Here is an 18,794-nt window from a genome sequence, read left to right on the forward strand (position 1 = left end):
TTTTTGTTTTGCAGATTACATATTGTACGTCTTTTGGAGTCCACATCATCATTTGTTTATAATATTGTTTTATTAAAGTTATTTTTCTAGTTGTTTATTATATTGTTATCATTAAGTTACGTTTACAGTTATTATTGTTTTAATAAAAGTTAATTTAAAAAACTACATACCTCTTTTTTTTGGGGGGGTGACGGTCCACAATAAAAATAATATTTATAATTTGCAGTACTATAGTAGGATGTTCAAGAGTAGGGTTGAAAAGTACTGACTGTACAATAAGTTACATTTTCTCTGGATGGACTACAACATCGAAAAGAAATCAAAGTAAAACAAAACAATGTGTACCACATTTACAAACCTCTTGCGACATTTTCCCGTGCAAACCTACCCCCCTATAAAATAAAGTGTGTGGGCCTCAATGACGCCCTTCAAACCACGGAAAGTGCCCTGTAGTCCACGACGCCCAGACCCGGTTGCTGCAGTGTCCATTGGGGGGAAACAGCCATTACAACACGGTCACAACCATGCGTGATCGTCACCACAACGCCATTAGCACGCATATGGCTTTACCACGCATGCCTTTACCACTAGTATACATTTACCACGCATCATAAAGGCATAAGCATGGTAATTACTTTGTGGTGACGGACACGTGTTGTAATTTTTATGATTTACATGCTTCAAATTAGTTTTTAGGTATGCGTGTGACCAAGTCTGATAACATCGGAGGCCAAGGACAAACACCATGGTGTCTGTGGCAGGAAATCTCAAGGATCACAGAGAAGAAAGGCAGAGGGTAAAATGAAAGTAACAGGTATAATAAAAATAACGGAGGAAAACTACTAAAATGGCGGTGGACAGAGTATGTAATCAACGTTTGGCACCTCGGCAATACGTTTCAAATAAATATAGATAGAATATGATTATTAATATATTACAAAAGTATAGTAGCGGATGACACACACGGTCCGGGAAAAAGAAAGCGTCAAATTTAATACCTGAAATGAGGAGAGCTTTGCTTGGCGAACTTGAAGAAAAGAAAGAAACGTGGGCTTGGAAACGAGGCTACGCATGCCTAGAGAGTACAACTGGTGCACAAAAAAACCGAGAAAGTTTTACGTACTATCATAGAAATATAGCTCTTTTTTTGATCAGTAAATTTAGTTCTGAAAAGAACAGTTTTTTTTTTGGCCTAATGCCCCCACGGTCCCAGACGGCTCCCCGCGTCCTTCGAGAGCCGGCATTGCTTTGTCAGAGAGAGCAGCTTACATGCTTCTCTCTCTGATGAAAAGCAATCTGCTTTCCTACTTGAAAGAGAGAGCAGATTAACTTGCTCTCTCTTTCAAATATGAAAGCGGTTTGCTGTGGTAAAGTGGGAGCTGCGACGCTCCCACCCTACCATTGCAAACAGCAGTGTCCCGAGGGTAGGCACCCCAGGACATTGCAGGAGCCGGCCCTGGGAGGTGCGCGACCCCCTCCCAACTTTAAAAAACCCCGGGGGTGCAGGTCCCCTGGGCTGGAAGGTCATTTTACATATTATTGCCCCAGGAAGGTGGCGGTCCTCGGGCGTGTGGGAGAGGGGAGAGGGGGGGCTAAAACAAAATTGCCCCCGGGATTTGCCCCCCCCCGGGGGCTATTAAGAATAAAACAGACTTCTAGTTTTTTTCCTTTTCCACCGCGTACACGTACCATACACGTACCCCGCGATTTTTTATTTTATAAAAAAAATAAAATGTTGGGCCTAAAGATCTATGTGGGACCCCCTGAGCAGGCCTAGAGGGTCAGGATGTTTCTACCCTGCCCCCTTTTCTTATTTTTCAACTTTGTTTTACTGTTTTCTTGTGACTCGGTTCTACCGAGGCACAAGATGGGTGCCAACACTTCCTGGTTTGGAGTGTTGACAGACAGTTGACATCCAATCAACATGCAGCTCGTGCTCGTAATTGTACGGATTTCGGTACGCGTACAGTACTTCGTCTCTAGACATCACTATGATTTTACTTTTGATTTTCTCAGGAACTACTGAACGGATTTACACCACTTAACAAAAAGCATAATCTGCCAGCCGAACTCTACCTTTTTGCCAAATTTGGTGTAATTCCGTTCAGCCGTTCGGGCTGTAGCCCCGGCTAAAGGTCCCTATGGAAAATTGCATGGGGAAAACAAGTTTTCGGACCCCTCCTTTTTTCTTGGCCCCCACTTGACGAATCACCCCCAAACTTTCAGGGAAAGAGCGGAGCGGAGCAGGCCATTTGTCTTGGAGAAGTTCACGAAGATTCTTCCACCAGCGCCAAAGTTATTCCAAATAGAATGTTGTGCATTTCCTATGGAAACTAGGTCCTAACTATAACTATCTACTGGCGACCGCCAGTAGGTAATATATATATATATATATATATATATATATATATATATATATATATATATATATATATATATATATATATATATATATATAAATAAATAATCATGAACACAGCAAGTCAAAAGGTCAGCACACTCTCAGGCATGAAGACACGGCACTCGTCAAAAGTGTCAAGGATGTTTAATGCTCACAACGCGTTTCACCACACGAAGTGGCTTGATCACGTGAACATAAGTGCACTGAATCACCATTTAAAGTCTGCCTCAAAATAACGAACACAAACATAGGACTGTACAAGGGCCATCAGAAGTTGCATCAAATACAATTAACTTTGTCCTCAAGGAACGTATGGTCATATGTACATATTGCTAAACATACAAACATGATCATTGTAATATTAGTATATGAAAAAACCTACTTGGTGCAATTCTTTGTTGTGTCACAACTGCGTTTCTAAAATGTACAATACCAGTCTCCGCCCATGTAAATGGAACAATATGCTGCTCAATGATGATGTCCTATGCAGAATTATATAGTGGGGCCCCAACCTCCCTGGGGCTTTATACATAATGTGCGGGGGCACGCGCCCCCCCAAACCCCAGGCACCGCCATCTCCCTGGGGCTTTGAAAATAGTTAGTGTGGGGGGCTTGAGCCCCCCAACACTGTCCCAGTGACCACAACCTCCTTGTGGCACTGTTTATTTAAATATGTGGGTCTATTGCTGACCCCCCGGCCCCAGGGACCACAACCTCACCGGGGCTATCTTCACCTTAGGAGGGGGGCAGCGCGTCCCTCTCCTAGAGCCCTTGATGGCCCTGGGGACCGTCAAACCCCTGAGCTGACTCCTGCAATGTCTCGGGGTGCCCACCCTCAGGACATTGCTGTTGGCTAGGACAAGGTCCACTCTGTCATAGCACACCCTGCTTTGCTTTTTGGAAGAAGGAGCAGGAAACCTGATCTTCCTTTCAAAAAGCAAAGCAGATTGCTTTAGGGCAAGGGGAGCTGCATGTCAGATGTTCCCCTTGCCCAAAAGCAATGCCGGCTCCCGCAGGAGGCGGGGAGCCAGCTGGAAACATGGGGGCATTGGGGCTCCCCCAACAGGATGGGGTCCCCTGGACCAGAAGTGGCCCGGGAGGGGGCCACTTGGTACTCCTTCCCTTTAATAATTTTTTTTTTAAAGCAGCAGGCCTGAGGAGGGGGCCCTTCCAAATGTATTAAATAGAAAAACACAAGTCTGGCCATGCCTCGAGGATGGGGTCCCCGGGGGTCGAAATTGGCCTCTGGAGGGGGGGCCGCACGGCCCTTTCCCCTTTTCTTTAAATGTTCAGGCCCAAGAGCCCAAAACATATTGAACGAAGGGGGCCACACAGACCCCTTCAAAGAATTAGTTTTTTCTTTTAAAAAGCCGGCATCTCGCGGAGGCCCCACCCCCTCCATGCACCATTCTGCAAATGCAACCCCTAGCGCGTTATACATTGGGGAATTAAGTCCCCCTTGAATACTGAGGGTCCATGGGGGCCAACTAGCCCACCAGGTACCTACAGTAAGCGCCACACAGCCAGATTGCAGAGAGGTGGTCCGAGGCCACGCCCCTTCTTACACCACTCTGCAAACACACCTTTTGGTGCACTGCTGGTGGGGCAATGAAGTCCTCTTGGGTCTTAAGGACCTCAGGACACAAGAGGACCTCATCACCCGAGCAGCAGTGCACTAGGAGCCACGTTTGCAGAGTGCTGTAAAAAGGGGGCGTGGCATCGGACCACTCTGAGCAATCCACCTGTGTGGGGCTTACTGACGGTACCTGGTGGGCTAGTTGGCCCCCAGGGACCCCCATGAGGAAAGGGGATTTCATCCCCCAACCAAGAGCACACAAGGAGGCGCGGTTGCAGAGTGTTGGAGAAGGGGGTGGCCACCTCTCAGCAATCCCACTGTGTGGGGCTTACAGGCAGTAAGTGATAGGCTAGTTGGGCTCTAAGGACCCCCAGCAGTGAAGGGGACTTAAATACACATCAAAGAGTGCGCCAGGGAGCCCATTTTCAGAGTAGTGGGCAAAGGGGGCGTGGCCTGTTATAAGAACTTAGGACTTCTGCTGTGTGGTACTTACTGGAGGTAATAGGAGGGGTAGTTGGCTCCAAGGGTGTCCTTGGGGGCCAAGTACCCCTCTTGTTACCTCCAGTAAGTCCCACACATTAGGATTGCTAAGACTTCTTAGGGGCCAAGCCCCCTTTATCCACCACTCTGCAAACGCGCTTCCTGGCAGACTGCGGGATGGGGGATGAAGTCCGCTTTACTCCTGAGGGACTTTGAAGGCCAGGAAGCCCTCCTGGTACCTCCTGTAAGTCCTACAAGGCAGAATTTTTTAGTGCTGGTCTGAGGCCCAACACCCAGTTTTAAAGTAGCATGTTTCTGCACCACTGACTTAGAGCTAGTTTTAATCCCCCTACCCTAATATATACTAGGGCCTTACAGGGGAGGTCATGCCAATCACAGGGGGACCCCAACCCATATTGTGCCCTAGTGCTTGTAGGCGTTTTCACTGTATTCTAAGTGTCTTTTAGGATAGCACTGGCTCTAGGCCTGGTTAGTCAGAGTCAGTTACCCACATTTACCCGTCAGTAAAAAGTTGGGGACACAGGATGACTTTGCAACCTCCGTTGGTTCTTTCTGCAACTTTCTTTGTTTTTCTGGACTTCTGTTGCCTCTTTCTGCATTTTTCCTGCTTCTTTCTGCACCTTTCTTCCTTTTTCTGCACATATCCTTCCTCTTTCTGCACATGTCCTACCTCTGTAGGCATAGCTAGAAATTAGCATTTAAAAAACCTTAGAAATTCACAGAAAAAAACATAGGTTTCAGGGACATTATAGTTAATAATAAGCATTTAAAAAACCTTTGAAATTTACTGAAGAAACCACAGATTCAGGGAGGTTATAGTTAGGCTGACATTTCACTCATACAACACCAGAGAAATTCGGACGTTATAGTTAAGTATGGGCGAATTTGGCGGATTCGCAGTCCGCGAATTCGTGCGAAATGGAAAAAATTCTGCTCGTTCGCGGATTTTCCGGCGAACTCGCTGATTTTTTTGCCATTTTGTGACACGTGTGTCTGTAGCTTTGCCACCGAGCCGAAAGGCACCGAGGTCCCTCGAGTGAGCTGTCCATCATAGTGAGGAAAGGGTGGGAAGACGTTGCATACCCTAGTGTGTGCGTGGCGGGGCCAAACGGTCGGGGCTTCTATGCGAGTTCACATGTCTCTTGTTTATAAAGGGTCAGAGACCGATTAGAGCAGCAGATGAGAAGAAAGCAGCCTTCTGGTCACAGCAGTACACGGGGATTGCGCTAGAGAAACTCGTGGATGCAAAGACCTCCATCAAGGATTACATCCAATTGTAGGCGGTAGATATGTGGAGGAAGCACACATGCCTAGCCTCGACCGTGCTCATTAGTTGTTTGGGCGCCGAGGTCCCTCGTGTGAGCTGTCCATCATAGTGAGGAAAGGGCGGGAAAACCTTGCATACCCTAGTGTGTGTGTGGCAGGGCCAAATGGGTGGGGCTTCAATGTGAGTTCACATGCCTCTTGTAAGGGTCAGAGACCGATCAGAGCAGCAGATGAGAAGGAAGCAGCCTCATGGTCACACCAGTACACAAGGATTGCGCTCGAGAAACTTGTGGATGCAAAGACCTCCATCAAGGATTACATCCAATTGTATGCGGTAGATATGGGGAGGAAGCACACCTGCCTAGCCTCGACCGTGCTCAATAGTTGTTTGGGCTGATTATAATGGGTGACTGAATTTGAGCTTCAACTCGGGCACCTGCTTTATTTATATCTGTAAGTGCTTCCAGTTGAGGTTTAATTTTTGTGACAGGAGCATCGTGCCAGAATGAATCCTACCTGCATATATTTATCCACGAGGATGACAACCTCTACTTCAAAAAAATAGAACAAAAAAAAATACAGTCATTCACACAGTTTAGTCACTAACCCATGGATTCAGTAAGACATATTTAATCACTTGCTTATACAGTGAGTCAAAAACCTACTAAATCATCCATTCAGGAAGTCATACACCCACTCAGTCAATACACCTTGGCCAATATATATATATAAAACATATTTACACTTTACAGAAACACACAGTCACTGGGTGGTGTCATCAGTGATGTCATTTGAGATGTCATCAGTGCTGTCACTGTCACTATATATATGAACACTAACACCCCACTTCAAAAGGAACTCCCATGAAGAAGGCACAGACTTCAGGTTCTCTGTATTTTCCTTCTTTTATTTTATCGGGTCACCCGTGACCCGAGTCACTAGAGGCGCTTTTTGGCTTCAAGGAAGCCTTTCTCAATCCGTTTGGCGCCATTCTGCTATCAACATATATAGTTGCACCAATTGAAGGCAGCCATAGACATAAATAAAATACTTTTAGGCGTATGTAGCATTGAATCCCTTGCTGTTAAACAAATATATTGTCATCATTGTGAAAAAACATATTAGGACATGTATAACTACTGCGCAAGGCCCATATTTGTTATTACCATAATCACATTTGATGTTTGTTAACTGGGTAAAATAAATCTAACATACACTCCTTATGCCGCCTTCGTGCGAGGTAAGTCACGTTGTATTCCGCAATTGGCACCAAAACACTCTAAGTGTGTCACCCGAATTTTGCACTAAATATACAAATCAGAAATGTAGTTTTTATTTGACAGTAAAAGGCATGCTGTAATAAAAACATAGAACACATGACATATGGTGAATTATTCCTCAAAGTCCCCTCTGACATGGATTGCAATACTACTAAAATAGATGCTCTACCGGTAATCTTGATGCTGACTCACCCTGCCTTTCATTAATAGCCATGCTGAAATTGTAACATCCCCTCTGATATTCCAATGGGCATAACGGTAGGGAGGTAACCTTTGTTGTTTTGAACCTTGTTTAAACACATTTAAGTCCATGAAAGACAGATGTCTACATTTCTTGCGGGTGCGCCCATCTCTAAATGGACTACCCATCCCATAATGCATTAGGGCAGTTATGAGCAAGGCTGAAATAGGTCGCAAGAGTCACCATAGAAAGTTAGGATCCGGAAGACAAATATTGCCGGGACCAGTATACCATCCGAATTGAGTCAATAAAATGGGGAACGTGTAATTACATAATTGGGGGAAACACCAGTCTCAATGTCTTACACACAAAAATAGCGTGCAAAACAGTATTTCATCCAGACACTGGCTCAAGGTGGAGGGGGGCCAATGCGTAAACAGATGTAAAAGTGCGGAATGAACCTCACCGCTTCGGCATTGGCGTCAACAGTACCCGGTCACCACGGGGCGTCAGACTCCTGGGGGAGGCATTTCTTGCAGAGAAGCATTAAACCCATGTTGGCAGTCATAAAAAACCACCTGCTACAGGAACTCTGTCTCCCACTGCCGCCATCCTCGTTCCTCAGCTGGACGTTCACCGTGGGGGCTCACCCTCTAGCACTCCAGTACTTCCTCCAAGATTGCTGTCACTGGGGAGAGTCACAAACTACCAGTGCTCTGTGAAAATGCCCAGACCACTGACGCTAAATCAAAATGAACACTAACACCCCACTTCAACAGGAACTCCCATGAAGAAGGAACAGCTTCTTGGTATTTAACTTCTTTTATTTTATCGGGTCACCCATGACCCAGAGCCACTAGAGACGTGTTCCGGCTTCAAGGAAGCCTTTCTCAATCCATTTGGTGCCATTCTGCTATCAACATATATAGTCACACCACTTGAAGGCAGCCATAGACATAAATAAAATACTTTTAGGCGTATGTAGCATTGAACCCCGTGCTGTTAATCAAATATATTGTCGTCATTGTGAAAAAGCGTGATAGGAAATGTATAACTACTGCGCAAGGCACATATACGTTATTACCATAATAACATTTGATATTTGTTATCCGGGTAAAATAAATGTAAACATACACTCCTTATACCGCCTTCGTGCGAGGTAAGTCACATTGTATTCCTCAATTGGCACCAAAACACTCTGTGTTGCCTGAATTTTGCACTAAATATACAAACCACTTACAAATAGATTTTTGATTTTACAGTAAAAGGCTTGCTGTAATAAAAACATAAAACACATGACATATGGTGAATTATATATATATATACATATATATAAAATAAAAATCCTGCCACTGTTTTACGTGAAAGCAGGCACCGGCAACATGAAATCCAAATAAAAATGTTTATTTAGGCAGACAATGACATCAGATGGAATGAAGCGTTTCGGTGGACACATCCACCTTGTTCACATTGCGCGGCCGCCATTGTCAGGCTCTTAAATGTTACCACTAAACAGGATATAGACACGGAAAACATACTGTGCTTGAGCAGCTGGACATAACAAAACCCAAATACAAGTATTCAATAGCATGCAATAAACATAAAATATATACCATAAATTGAGCTGCTCTTGTCGGGGTATTAACAAAATAAAATAAAAAATAAAATATTAAATACAATTGCATTCAAAAACCATGTGAATATGAAATAATGCGAGAAGCAAAATGCTAAGTCAGGCAGAGTGTTACAAAACATCGCTGGATACCCACTGCTTGGTCGGTCCATATTACACTCTGACTTTCGCATTGCACCCATGCAATCCCAATGGAATCCCTACGCAGGGCAGAGTAATGCAATGCAGCGATTTACACTGTGTTGCGTTATTCCAGATATTTGGAGCAACTCATAGCCACGCAAAGTGGCTTTTCATGTTTTCAAAAATCTGACTTACGGTTTGCATTGCACCTGCATAGCGTTGCGTAGTGCAAGAGCGACACAAACTGGGTCATAAATATGGCCCCAAAAGACTAAGGCAAGAAAATGGAAACTTTCTTAAAGTGGCATTTTCCGAATTGCAACTTAAACCCGACTGCACCATAAGATAGGATTTTAAAATGTGATTCCATTGACACCAAACGTGAACTGGTTACCTATTCCCATTTGGAAATTACACTTATAAAATGTAATAAGATAAGGTAATTCCAATGTTATTCAATGGGAGAGATAGGCATTGCTTCAGCGAAAAAAACAAATGTAAGAGTTTTCACTACCAGGAAATGTAAAACTTACATGTACGTATATAACTTTTTTTGTGATTATTCAAAGGGTTTGAGTTTCATATTGTGACAGATGGGTTTTGCAGTTTATACCATAGGAGACAAAATGTCTGGTATATAGACAGTAGTTTTCCAGGATATTGCTTGCTGCTAGCAGCACTACCTACTTTGGTAGATCTTCTGTTCCTGTTACATGCATATTAGAGATTTTGGATATAAGGTATGCCTTAGAAACAACTAGTGAAGATTATATTGCAAGTACTAGGGCTGTGACCCCATGTTTGGGGAAGTACTGTGTGGGACTTGAGACCGGCAGGCTGCTGGACTGCCGGAAGGAACTGCCTTGGGACAGACCTATTCTTGGGGGGCTGAGATAATGATTGCCCCTGTGCCCTGAAACCCTTTTTCTGGTCTGACTGGCTGCACCCTGCTACCATGTCCCCAGTGCTCCTCCAGGTGTGCAGTCTTGCGCGTTTGTTTGTTCTGGTCTCGTGCCCTGAACCTAAGATTGAGGGGCACGTTGTGACCAGCGTTCCTGAGACCCAGGCGTGGGCTCATGCCATAGCCCAGTGTGTGGAGTGCTTCGTCTTTAAAGTGACCCTCAGCGCTGTGCAGGCACACCCGAAGTGCATGGCGGGCGCTTTAAATTTGATTGCCAGGAGCCCGAGAAGTGGCTCCAACCTCGAATATAGCAGGTGCAGTCACACTGTGAAGAGCAAAGCAACTCAATGCCAGGCATCGGCTGAGCCTGGTTGTGGGTGGGGCTCCCACTAGGAAGAGGAGAGCCCTGTGTTTTGCCCAAGCAGTAAGAAACCCTGGCCGGACCGAACCAAGCAGAGCGGCCTCGGCGGAGACTTCGCTCCGGGCCCTACCACTGCAGCACATCACCAGTCGGAAGGAGGAGGCATGGGAGAGGAGAGCTGAGGGGTCACAGCACCCTCCATCTGGTGCTAGCCTTCACGTCCAGGTATTTCCTGGCCCAAGGCCACAGTTGTGAAGTGCTCCACATTCCGAACATTGCTGCAGCTGGACCGCTTCGTCGCGGGCAGCTACTCTTTTTTCTGATGTTGGGGGCATTTCATTTGAGTGGCATCATGGGCTGAGCCCAGTAGCAGCCCCAGATTTGGAAGTTGCCACAACATTTCCGCATTTAATGAAAGGGGGAGAGGAGACTCTAGTGCTCTGAACAGAGTGGAGAATTACTTCCTCATAAGATAATGGGGACACTGGTAATGATGGTTATGCCTATTGCCTGATGTGTTTACAATGTGGGCACTCCGCAAGTGTTATGTGCAGTATTGGTGATCTGCATATGTCTAAGGTGGTCAGGAGGTGCTCATGATATATGTATGGTGGCAAGTGTTTACTATGGAGCACCTACTAATTACATTTATGCATAATATGTGATGCTAAGTACACTCCCCACCAGTAATTACTGATTGCCCTCACTGAAATATTGATGACAGTGGCCCGATTAGCCTAGTGATTTATGTAAATCCCTGTGACATCATGACAAGTGCCTAGTGGCACAGTAATATATGTGATTGTATTTTATTGGGTTTTATGGATAATATAAAGGTTAATTTTATATAACCTTGTGTAGAGTTTCTTTTGTGGTGTGCCTAGTGTGTTGCTGCTGTGTGTGTTTTAACAAACGCATTACACATTGCTACTGGGATAAGCCTGACAGCTCTGCCAAGCTACCAAGGCAGTGAGCAGGGGTTGTCTTCAGCGTGTAACTTTCTTGCCCTGACAAGAGTGGTGGGTTCTGCCTGGCTTAGGTGCATACCCTAGTTAACCAGAAACCCCATTTCTAACAGTAACCTTGACGTCACTTCTGCTTTGTATTGGCTGGGGTTCTGTGGGGCTACACAAATCTCTCATTTACATTCAAGCATTGGTGCATGGAACTAAGTTCACTCATGTCACCTAAAGATCTGAAAACAAACCTTGTAGAGCTGAGTAAGGGATACAGTTTATGCCGCAGGTGGACCATAATTAGAATCTAAAGAATCAATATGCACACATTCTGACACAAAGATTTTGCAATACGGTACAGGTCAAACTAGAATTACTCCTCAAATTAGTCATTGAATGATATCCTTCAGTTGCAAAATCTCTTCCTTTTACTCCATTATTTATCTCTAGGAGGAAATAGTAAGATCATTCCCTGTAGACATTTCCTGTAAATACATGTACCCTGTTTCTTTACAAGAGTCACATGTAGGCTCACTTGCTGGGTTTGTCAGTTCAAGGATCTCCAGCCCTTTCAGGTTATGGAATGGACGTAACAAGCAGAGGTGTGAATATGGGTACAATAGACATCACAAATAGCAGGTTCCCCAGTGGTGTGTAATTCTTAGTCCACACAGGACTTCTCACGTATCCTTTAGCAGCATTGGTAAAAAAGAAGGCAGAAGCATCAGGTCTTCCACTAGCAACATTTAACATATCACATTCTCCTCCTGCCTGTTTATCAAATGATCATCACCATGGACTTTGCCACAGCTAAGAAAAACTTTGGCCTGATATCTTTCAGCACAAGAAGAGACAGTTCTCGAAATTAGGTCCATGCCTTAGAGCCTGATTTATAGTTTGGCTCGCGCGTACTCTTTTACAAGAGTGACTGTAAACTTTTCTGTCTTATTACAAGTGCAGACTTGTAAAAAAGGTGGACAGGATATCCATCACGTTTGTGTTGGAGTACCCATCCACCAAACTCCAATTCAGGCTATTACAGTCCAACACAATTTTCTCATATTCCTCATTGAGGATTAGATTCCACTCCAGATAATTCAATTCAATTCAATTCAATTAATTTGTATAGCGCGCTACATACCCAGAGGGTCTCAAGGCGCTTGGAGAAGGGTGGGGAATTACTTGTCGAATATCCAGGTTTTAAGTTGCTTTCTGAATGCTAGGTGGTTCTGAGTGAGGCGAAGGTGAGTGGGAAATGAGTTCCAGGTTTTAGCCGCCAGGTAGGAGAAGGATCTTCCTCCCATGGTGGATTTGTTGATGCGAGGTACAACAGCAAGGGCTTGGTTGGAGGAGCGTAGCTGGCGGGAGGGGGTGTAGAAGGAAAGTCGTGTGTTGAGGCATTCGGGTCCAAGTTCGTAAAGTGCTTTGTGTGCGTGGGTTAGGAGGCGGAAAGTTATCCTCTTATTGACGGGGAGCCAGTGGAGGTTTTTCAGGTGACCTGAAAAGTGGTCATTACGCGGGATGTCTAGTATGAGTCTGGCTGAAGCGTTCTGGATGCGTTGGAGTTTTTTCTGAAGTTTTGCGGTGGTGCCGGCGTATAGGGTGTTTTCGTAGTCCAGTCGGCTTGTAACCAGTGCGCGGGTGACCATTTTTCTAGTTTCGGTAGGGATCCAGCGAAATGTTTTTTTGAGCATGCGAAGAATGTTGAAGCAGGAAGATGAAACGGCGTTGACTTGTCTGTTCATTGAGAGTGAGGAGTCCAGGATGACGCCCAGGTTCCGTGCGTGGTCCGTCGGGATGGGTGCTTTTCCAAGGGACTCTGGCCACCAAGAGTCGTCCCAGGCAGAGGGGGAGGAACCTAAGATAAGGACTTCTGTTTTGTCGGAATTCAGTTTTAGAGGCTGTGCTTCATCCATTCGGCTACTTCTTTCATTCCTTCATGCAGGTTGGTTTTGGCGGTGTTAGGGTCTTTGGTGAGTGAGAGGATCAGTTGAGTGTCATCAGCGTAGGAGATGATGTTGAGGTTGTGTTGGTGTGCGATGGTAGCGAGGGGGCTCATGTATACGTTGAAGAGGGTGGGACTGAGTGAGGATCCTTGAGGCACGCCGCAAATGACTTCAGTGGCCTCTGACTTGAATGGTGGGAGGCGGACTCTCTGGGTTCTTCCGGTAAGGAACGAGGTGATTCATTCCAGTGCTTTTCCTTGGATTCCAATGTTTCTGAGGCGTTGTAGGAGGGTGCTATGACAGACTGTATCGAAGGCTGCGGAGAGGTCAAGGAGGATGAGGGCGACTGTGTCTCCGTTGTCCAGTAGAGTTCGAATATCGTCTGTTGCTGCGATGAGTGCGGTCTCAGTGCTGTGTTTGGCTCGGAAGCCGGACTGTGAGGAGTCGAGGGATTTGTTGGTTTCGAGGAAGGCGGCGAGCTGGTTCTTGACAGCTTTCTAGATGACTTTGGCCGGGAATGGAAGGAGCGAGATGGGGCGGTAGTTTTTGAGTTCGGTGGGGTCCGCTGTGGGTTTTTTCAGAAGGGCGCTGAGTTCAGCGTGTTTCCAGCTTTCCGGGAAGGTGGCAGAGTTGAAGGAGCAGTTGATGACGTCTCGGAGGTGTGGTGCAATGATTGAATCTGCTTTGTTGAAGATGTGGTGAGGGCATGGGTCTGTGAGGGATCCTGAGTGGATGGAGTTCATCAGGCGTTTGGTGTCCTCAGTGGAGATTGGGTTCCAGTCATTAAGGATGTTCAAGGGGGGTGAAGGTACGGCAGAAGGTTGGGTGGGTTGGTCTCCGGGTTGGTTGTCGAAGCTGTTGTGGATGTCAGCGATTTTGTCGTGGAAGAACGAAGCTAGGGAGTCGCAAAGGGCTTGAGAGGGAGAGATGTCGTTGGAGTTGGCAGTGGGGTTGGTAAACTCTTTGACGATGTTGAATAATTCCTTGCTGTTGTGTGCGTTGTTGTCAAGTCGGTCTTTGAAAGCGGCTTTCTTGGCAGTCCAGATCAGTTGGTGGTGTGTGCGGGTGGCGATTTTGAAGGCGTCCCTGGTGCTGGTGTTTGGGTCTTTTTTCCGTGGGCATGAGTCACACTCTTGCCCACCATCCAGCTACTCACAAATGGTAACCACTTTTGAATGCAATCTCCTCAGGCCTGGGAAGAGGCTCAGTGATTTGTTGGCACCTGTTCATATCCTGGGGTAAATAGCTTGAGAGAGGCAGACCACTAATCTTTTTGACCTCACACAACCTGATACTGGTATGTAAGACATGCCCCTTGCTCCTTACCAATTAAGATGCTAATCAAGCAATACTATTTCTAATGCTCATTAGGAATCTTACCTGTTCATCACAGGGAGAAGAGGGATGTGTATTTTCTTTTAAAGGACCAGTTTTGTTTTGTTGGTGGAATGAGGAATGTTTAGGCTTGCGAAATAGCTCGCTTTAGTAAAGAAACTCAGAGCCTTTTTCATTTTTGACAGAAGTTACATAGCCTCATAGTGAAAAAAATGACATAATACTGTTAGAAAGGTGTATGTTTCAGCCAGGCCTTTTGTTTTAGAACTGGCTTTCCTCAGGACCAAGTGAGTGCCCGCAGAAGGACGACAGGTCCAAGGAGGATCTAGACCGGCAATTCCGGTCTCTTTCTCTGCATGGTGACCCAAGGAAGCTTTTTACAGCAAATAGCCTGTTAAAGCAAGAGGGAATCCCCTCTAACATATAACGCACCTTAGGGAGTGCGACACCTAGAAAAAGAATAACACAATCACTAGAATTTAGTACATTTATTTAAATGCACTTTATTCACATACTCACTTGGTCCTGAGGAAAGCCAGTTTTAAAACAAAAGGCCTGGCTGAAACATGTAGACCACACAGGACGCAGGAGGTCATAATTCGTACTCCAACACGTCCGTTTGCCTTTTTAGTAGCTAACAGGGGCCCAGTAATTAAAGTTTACTCATTTACCCTCGGGTACTGGGACCCACTGTATAGCTTATTAACCTTCACTTTCTCACTCACTAGACTGCACACTCAGCGAACATACCAGCTCCGCAGTAACCTGGCTTCGAAGCACACCCGGGACACACTCGGTGTCACTGTGGTGGGCCCGATGATGAAGCATGCCACCAACTAAGTTGGTGGGTGAGGGCTTCATGAACAAACCAATGGGTTTGCTGGCAATCGTACTTCATTGAGTCTCCCCCCCCTAATATAGCTAGTCCTTTTTGATATTGACAAGAGTTAAGAGTTACCTCTCCATGCTTTGATTAGTAGTAATATAGCTGGTATTTCATTAGTGATGTGGCATTTCATTCTGATAATCGAATCGTATGCGGAGGATCATTTCTGTAATCCTAAATGGTATGGTTACAATTAGCATGTTGTCTGATCAGGTCATTACTGTAACAGAAGTAATATTTATTTCTTGTTCGGGTGATTTCATTAATCATAAGTATCTCTCATTATAGAAATGGCTCGGGACATCCAAACTAGAGTCTGTTTTCGTAACAAGGTCATCGTTATAAGTGTGTGTCCTCACTTAGTACATAGTGTGCTATATAGGTGCCCATAGCCACGAAAATATCCTAATCTAAATTTGGACTGCTAAATTGTATTATTTCCTGGGAGCACCTGCAATTTAAGTAATGCTCTGGATTGGGTATTAATATTTGACTGGTTTAATATATGTTGTATTTAGAAATTTCTACCCTTAGTGGGCAGTATGTTCTAATAGTCTCATAGACGTTCTACCTCTGGCTATACCGACACTTAATGGACCTCTTCAGGGCCTTTAACCCCTTGCGTGTGGTGCGAATTTTCACGCTGCGTGGGGTTTGTACAGAGTGGGTGGGATTCGGACAGCCAGGGGCCGTCCTGCGCACACGCCCACCGTGACGCGTGACGGCTTCCGGCCGTCGCGAGCATGCAAGGGGTTAACAAATGCTGTAGGTGCTGGGAGTGGGCTATACAGCTATATGTGTCTCATTCTTATATCTGGAAGATACAATGGTGGCATGAATATGTACAGAGGGCACACAAGAGATATATGTGTATCACAGCAATGCAGTTTCTGGAATGTATCTACATGTCACAAATGTATGGTTCATTTTGTGGCATTCACGCACGTATCAGTAGTGTGTTAGTGGTATGAGTTTCCCAAATGTTTAAAGGATTGGAAGCAACATATGCGAGGGCCCTTAGGTGTCCAGAATATGCCTTCATACTGCATATAAAAGTTGAGAATGTTTACTTTCTTTCATTATGATTTTGCGTGTTTGATATATTTTGTGACAGCAGTAATTACATTCAGTAATTAGGTTGATAACGTAATTGTGGAAGTTTTGTGTTATGTCCTTGAGAGATAATTTTTGATGTTGAAAGTGTAGGCACTGCACTGGAGGGAGGAGGTTTAGTTTCGAATGGGTATTACTTTAGTTGACCTAAATATAACTTTATTTTTTTCAAATCAGTACTTATTTTGTAAAGACGTCACAGAATCGGATTTTAAGAAAGATTTATACTCTTTTGTCCTTGTTGGAAAGGAAACAGCATAGGAATCTAAAGCGAGCAGCACAATTTTGTACAGCTACCATTCAGCATTCTCTTTTGAAGTCTTCAGTTAATGTTTTCTCTTCTTAAAAATATGTTTATTTTTTGGCACTGAACCATTAAATTTTAAACGATTGTGCATATAAGCAAAATGGAGAATCACAGATGGTGAGATTAATAACAGATTTCTGTTTGTTGTTATTCTTCAAAGTTGCACCTTTAGGGCATTCTTAGAATGTGACCTAGAAGTGTTGAAATATGTGATATGATTTCATTACATATCATGTTATTTATGTTAAACTAGATGCATTGAAAAGCTAAGCCAATACAATTTTGACCCCATTACTTATAATGTTCATACATCGTTGACAGAGAAGCTGCTGAAATACCTTTGAAATACTGTAATGCAGACATTTTCTTTACATTTGTCAGAAATCAGGTTAATCTATTCTGAATGGGTTGATACCTACCAACTTAATAAACACAATCTGCTCAGGTAAAAACACAATTCTAAGAGACTCTCTTCCCAAGGTTTGTAGGCATTGCCCACACAGCAGTCAATGTTCATAGAAGGGCGTCAAGGTTAAGCAGTATCAACAAATTTGAACACAATCCAATAAAACCATCGAACCAATTCATAAAAATAGAGAATGGAATTAAAGAGCAAAATGAGCAAAATGGCACAAAGATTATTAAAATAGGGTATGGGAAACGGAGATATGAATTCTAAACATTTTAAGGCAAAAAGCATCTAGAACTTGTTTAGAACCATTTAAAAACAACTGTTCACTATTAACTAGCATGTAGGTGTGAGTACAGGATGATCGTAGCTGTAGGATTCACAAGCATGTTTTGCTGGTCGAAGTTTTTACCTTAGGACTTTGTCACTGAAATGAAGTCAAAATCGCACATTGAGGCAATGTTCACGGCTGTGGCTTGTGAGAGCCCTTCGAAGTTAAATATTATGTCACTGAGCTCCAACTGAAGCTGTCGGTTTTGGTTCCAGAAGCCCTGAGTAGAACAAAGCTGGATTTAATGTTCACCAAGGGTGCTTTGTCGGTTGGTAGACATACCATCTCTCTCTGATCAAAGAACTTACCTATGCCCTTAGTAATTTTTTTGGAAATCTGAATCCTCCAGCAGGGCAAGGCTGAAACCTGTACCCAGGTAGGGCTTTACGAGGCCAGATACACTTACAGCAAAGTCCTGCTGAATCTATTTTCAGCACAGTTAAAACGCTGTGAGCTATAGTCTGGCGTTCTTGCCCACCTGGGTGCCGAATTTCAGAATAAGCCTGAACATAAATCAATCAAGGCATTTATAGAGCGCACTACTCACCCGGAGGGTACCAAGGCGCTTGGGGGGGGGTGGGGCGGGGGTACCGCTACTGCTCGAACAGCCAGGTCTTGAGCTTCTTCCTGAAGGAGAGGTGGTCTTGGGTCAGGCGAAGGTCGGGAGGGAGGGTGTTCCAGGTCTTGGCGGCCAGGTAGGAGAAGGACCTTCCTCCTGTTCTCGCTCTTCGGATGCGGGGGATGGCGGCGAGGGCGTGGTTGGTCGATCGGAGGTGGCGTTTGGGAGCGTAGAAGTTGAGGCGGTTGTTGAGGTAGCTCGGGCCTTGGTCGTGTAGGGCTTTGTGTGCATGGGTGAGGAGACGGAAGGTGATTCTCTTGTTGACGGGGAGCCAGTGCAGGTCTCTCAGATGTCCGGAGATGTGGCTGCGTCGGGGTATGTCGAGGATGAGTCTGGCTGAGGCGTTCTGGATCTGCTGGAGTCTCTTCTGGAGCTTGGCGGTGGTTCCGGCGTAGAGGGCGTTGCCGTAGTCCAGTCGGCTGGTGACGAGGGCCTGGGTGACCGTCTTCCTGGTCTCGGTGGGGATCCACCGGAAGATCTTCCGTAGCATGCGCAGGATGTTGAAACAGGACGCGGAGACGGCGTTGACTTGTCTGGTCATGGAGAGGGAGGAGTCCAGGATGAAGCCCAGGTTGCGTGCGTGGTCTGTCGGTTTGGGTGCGGTGCCCAGGGCGGGGGGCCACCAGGAGTCGTCCCAGGCGGAGGGCGAGGAACCCAGGATGAGGACTT

The sequence above is a fragment of the Lissotriton helveticus genome, chromosome 9 (genome assembly GCF_964261635.1).
Source record: "Lissotriton helveticus chromosome 9, aLisHel1.1, whole genome shotgun sequence".
In the NCBI taxonomy this organism is placed as follows: Eukaryota; Metazoa; Chordata; class Amphibia; order Caudata; family Salamandridae; genus Lissotriton; species Lissotriton helveticus.